The 5,039-nt window shown below is 36.0% G+C and overlaps 1 pseudogene across 1 annotated transcript; it reads right to left on the bottom strand.

Annotated features, from left to right (window-relative positions):
* Positions 1-4,080: 4,080 nt before the first annotated feature.
* Positions 4,081-4,658, bottom strand: LOC311589779 (malignant T-cell-amplified sequence 1-like; annotated as a pseudogene). The gene has a single exon. The product of its transcript is annotated as a malignant T-cell-amplified sequence 1-like (transcript).
* Positions 4,659-5,039: the final 381 nt, after the last annotated feature.

The raw sequence follows: 5,039 nt of genomic DNA, 5'->3' as shown, positions 1-5,039 counted from the left end.
TATGTCATAAAAGTCATAACTTTAAAATAAAAGATTTAGTCATTTTTTTAATATTTCAGGAGGCTGAGCAACTATCACTGACATCAATTCAAGAATAGTTTGATCAAAAGCATGCCATATCCATTAGCAATGAGTTTTCATTCCCTTCTCCTCTGGACTGTAACAAAGATAAATATGCTTTATGCTTCTATAGGTTTGTTTGTTCTGCACATTTTATATGTGGCAATACTAGAGAAAGTTAGATCATTATGCTATGGAAATTAAAATCTATACATCCTCATTAAAGGTTTACATCAGGATGAGACCCAGTCCTTGCATCAGAGCTGTGATCTCGTTAAATACCAATCTGATAGGATTACTGTACCTGAGGATTACAAATGAGTTTGACAGGTTAAGCTAACACTGACACTTATGGTAAACATCCATGGTTTGGCTCTGGGGTTTGGAGTTTTCATAGCAGCTCCCATTGAAAACCCAGGACATCAAGATTTGTGCTAGATTATTTGATTAGCAATGGCTTTTGTGTACTGTTACACACGATTGCTGCGAAGTAAGAACTGAACTATTCCACAAGTTAAAAACACAAGAAGTTTCTCTCCGTCTTTTCCCTTTGCATTTCTTTTTTTTTTTAATTAATTTATTCTTGTTACATCTCAATAGTTATCCCATCCCTTGTATCCTCCCATTCTTCCCTCCCTCCCATTTTCCCCTTATTCCCCTCCCCTATGACTGTTCCTGAGGGGGATTACCTCCCCCTGTATATGCTCATAGGGTATCAAGTCTCTTCTTGGTAACCTGCTGTCCTTCCTCTGAGTGCCACCAGGTCTCCCCCTCCAGGGGATATGGTCAAATGTGAGGCACCGGAGTATGTGAGAAAATTATATCCCACTCTCCACTCTACTGTGGAGAATGTTCTGACGATTGGCTTGATCTGGGTAGGAGTTTAAAGTTTACTGCCTGTATTGTCCTTGGCTGGTGCCTTAGTTTGAGTGGGACCCCTAGGACCAAATCTGCCTTTCATAAGGTTCTACTTGTAGGTTTCTAGGACCCTCTGGATCCTTTTACTTTACTATTCTCCCATGCTTCTCTAATCTAGAGTCCCATTAGGATGTCCTCCCCTCTGTCCCAGTTTCCTGGTAAGTGAAGGCTTTTGTGGGACATGCCCCTGATTTATTTTAATGTCCTTTAGATAAAATTAGCCACACCCCTTAACATAATAGAATCTAGCTCCTGTGCTCTAATTAGTTGTCAAGGCTGAGTGAAGTCTTTTCATTAATAGCACAAAACAACCTAAAATTAGCACATATTACGTTTACAAATCTTTCAATAAATGTATTCAATAGATGAAAAAATCCACTCAATTTATAGCTGTTTAATCTTAAGATAGTATGTAAGTGTTGTCAATTTGCAGTGTATATTCTCCTCACATTAATGCTTGTTTTATCACATAAATAACTTAACATATGGATTTGTTTTAAGAAAAATCTTGACAGAGTGATAAATCATGTAAATAACTTGATTTTATTTAGAAATAAACTTGGTTTATCTCAGTTCATATTATTTCCATTATAAATGATGCTTTGATGCTTGTTTGTATGCCAGTCCTTCAATGCTTTTAAGTACCATCTATATAAAACTATCATAAACGTTAAAAAATACTATCTTTATAGAAACCACATCCCTGTTGATTTGTACACTTTTGAAAACTTCATGATAAATTGCCAGATTTCTTTGTAGTAATAATTTATAGCCAAGCAGCAAAATGACAGTCAAATATTCTTAGTTATTCATCAATGTATTGTCTAGTTGCTACTTTTTGCCAAGATAACTGTTATTTAATTAATATCCTGCTCATTTGTTTATTAGTAAAATTACTTTTAATATTTCTCATTTATAAAGTTTTTGTATGTATGATTTGAACATTCCTATTATTTTCTTCTCTTGATGACTTTTTTACAGATTGACAGAATTTTTAGTATACTTTACATGTTAATATCTTACCGCTCTGATATGGAGTTTTATTATTGGGGCATATTTTACTGATAGACAGTCTACATTTTAATGAAATTTAGTCTTTCTTCTACAAATTTGTCTTCTATGTCACATTTTGTAATTACTCCTTATCCAAATACCATAAATACATTCTCTTACATTTCTTTGAAATTTTGAAAGATTTTATGTTCAGATTATTAATCCATCTTGGTTTAATTTTTTGCATATGATGAAACATGATTTATTTAAAATTTCCAGCTAGAGCCAAGTGTCCTACCACCATCAATTATGCAAGCAATCATTCTACCATGTAATTTTATTAATTTAACAGATCCTCACATATGGGTTAACTTCTTCTTTACATTCTTGAATAGCATGTACTCCATTCCTGAGCTCATGAATATTTTATTTTCCCCTCTCCTATCCAAACCCTTCTCTTCTACCACTTCCATTGTTTCTTCTATTTCTCCTTCTGAGTGATATTCAAATATCCTCCCTTGGGCACTCATTGTTACTTAAGTTGTTTGGGTCTCTGAATTGTAGCATGGCCATCCTGCACTGTATGGCTAATGTCCACTTGTAAGTGAGAACATACCACGTGTGTCTTTCTGGTTCTGGCTTACCTCACTCAGGATGATGTTTTCTAGTTCCACTCATTTGCCAGCAAATTTCATGATTTCTTTGTTTTTAATAGTGGAATAGTACTCCTTTGTGTAAATGAAGCACAGTTTCTTTATCCATTCTTCAGTTGGGGGACATCTAGGTTGTTTGTAGTTTCTGGCTATTATGAATGACAAAGAAACCAACACCATACAATGAAAAAAAGAAAGCATCTTCAACAAATGGTGCTAATATTACTGAATATCTACATGTAAAAAAGTACAAGTAGATCCATATTTGTCACCCTGCACAAAACTCAAGTCCCAGTGGATCAAATACTTCAACATAAAACTACAAGCACTAAATCTTTTAGAAGAGAAAGTGGGAATCAGTCTTGAACTCATTGGCAACTTCTTGAACAGAGCACCAACAGCTCAGGTTCTAAGATGAACAATTAATAAATGGCACCTCTTGAAACTGAAAAACGTCTGTTAGCCACAGGACATTGTAGCAGAACAAGATGGCATTTTATCCCCTTACTTTCTAAAGGTATCATTAAATGCATTCTCTGGCAACAGTGAAGACAGCAGAGGGAGGCCCTCCCTCTTGTAAGGCTGTTTTTCACTTCTGTCCATGTCATACAGCTCCGTTAGCACAAATGCACACACAGAAGAGGATGTCTGATCAAGAGTAATCTTTCTTGCTCTTTCCCAATATTCATCCACTCTAAAGATTATGAACATCACATTTCAAACTGCAAACCTCTCGTTCCACCCCAATTTCTTTCTTCAATCCCACTCTATATAAAATTGATAAAATTGTGTACTGAATAATACATTCTTACTTAGAGTTTTTGGGTTAAAAATAAGTTTCTTTCCTACTAAAACGTATGGTTTATTTTTCTGTCTTAATGACCCAGCATGAATCTTGCAAAAGAAATTTGATTTTTTCAAATTCATTTCTTAAAGAGCCAAGTGCATAACCCAGACATTATCTATACAATCTCTATGGTAACAGCTTAATATTGTTAATATGCACACAACACACACACGAGAGAGAGAGAAAGAGAGAGAGAGAGAGTGAGAGAGAGAGAGTGAGAGAGAGAGAGAGAGAGAGATTGAGAGAGAGAGAGAGAGAGAGAGAGAGAGAGAGAGAGAGAGAGAGAGAGAGAGAGAGAGAACCAAGCAATGAATTTGTTGCAACTCTCCTGGTCAAGGTAATTTAGTTTATATCTCAGGAGTTCACGAAACCGTTTTAGAAACCTACAATCAATTTCATTGTTTGAAAGATAATCATGAATATTTGTCTAGCTTGCTTTACTTTACAGTAATAAAGTATATTTTATTTTACTTATTTATTTTTAGCATTTGCAGACTTTATTCAACATAACCATAGGGGCAGTGTCTTCATGCTGTCACACACAGACACAAACACAGATATATATCACAATATCCATATTTAGCACAGCACATTCATTTTGAGGCTCACTTATATGTCTCCACATGCCACACCCTGTTCTTTTAAATAACGGATATTTTCAATGCCAGTTCCTTTGTTGGTTGACTTTCTCAGTATCTTCTGCAGCCATCTTCATCACCCCAACACATAAAGCATCTGCTTTCCTTCTGCCATCATTGCAGCAATCGTATCTACTGCAGCAGGGTAGACCTTAGCTCCAGGAGAAGATAAACCAGGACACATGGTATTTGCTCCACTGAGTACAAATTTGATGGCTCCTTTTTCAACCTGCTGATGTGGCAAGATAAAAGGATGTTTATGAAGTAATCTTAAAGTTGGATAAAAAGGCCTTTCTCTTTGTCTTAAAAAAAAAAACAGTAATTCTCCATTTACTGTAAGGATTTCTATGTGTTCGTGGCATTGGACAATTTTCACAAGATCTTTCTTAGGCATGATTTGATTAAGCCATGGTTCAATACCTGGAAATTGCTCTATCAATTGATTTTTAATACCCTTAATAACCAAGGTTTTCAACTGGATGCAGTTAGACACATTTTCTTTTTCATCAAATTTCTTGAACATGATCCAATATGAAGGGGGCGAAGAAAAGGAAGGGCCTGGAATGGGGAGTGAATTGAATTAGGAAGGGTCTGGCCCAAGGAAGGCCAGCACTAACAGTAGGAGCTGCTCTCATTATCCAGAAGGTGAAAACACTATTTGCTCTACGGCCCTGGGTGAGATCTGAATACTTCCACTAAAGTATATTTTAAATAGACTTGTTGTGTGTCAGTAGCTTTGCCAATGCTTCAGACTTCTGAATTGTGACAGGATGCATATAGTGTCAGCAAAACTCAGCCTTGACTTCCAGAAGACACAGTGAAAACTCACACACCTATAGTTTTGGAAAACCATGCCACAAAGCAGTTAGGTTGTGGCAGCCGTAAGGTTCTTTCATACATGAATGCTGCATCCTGCACATTTCAAAACTG

The sequence above is a fragment of the Acomys minous genome, assembly GCF_964271855.1.
Source record: "Acomys minous genome assembly, chromosome: 19".
Taxonomy (NCBI): Eukaryota; Metazoa; Chordata; class Mammalia; order Rodentia; family Muridae; genus Acomys; species Acomys minous.
This window is presented reverse-complemented; position numbering and strand designations above follow the sequence as displayed.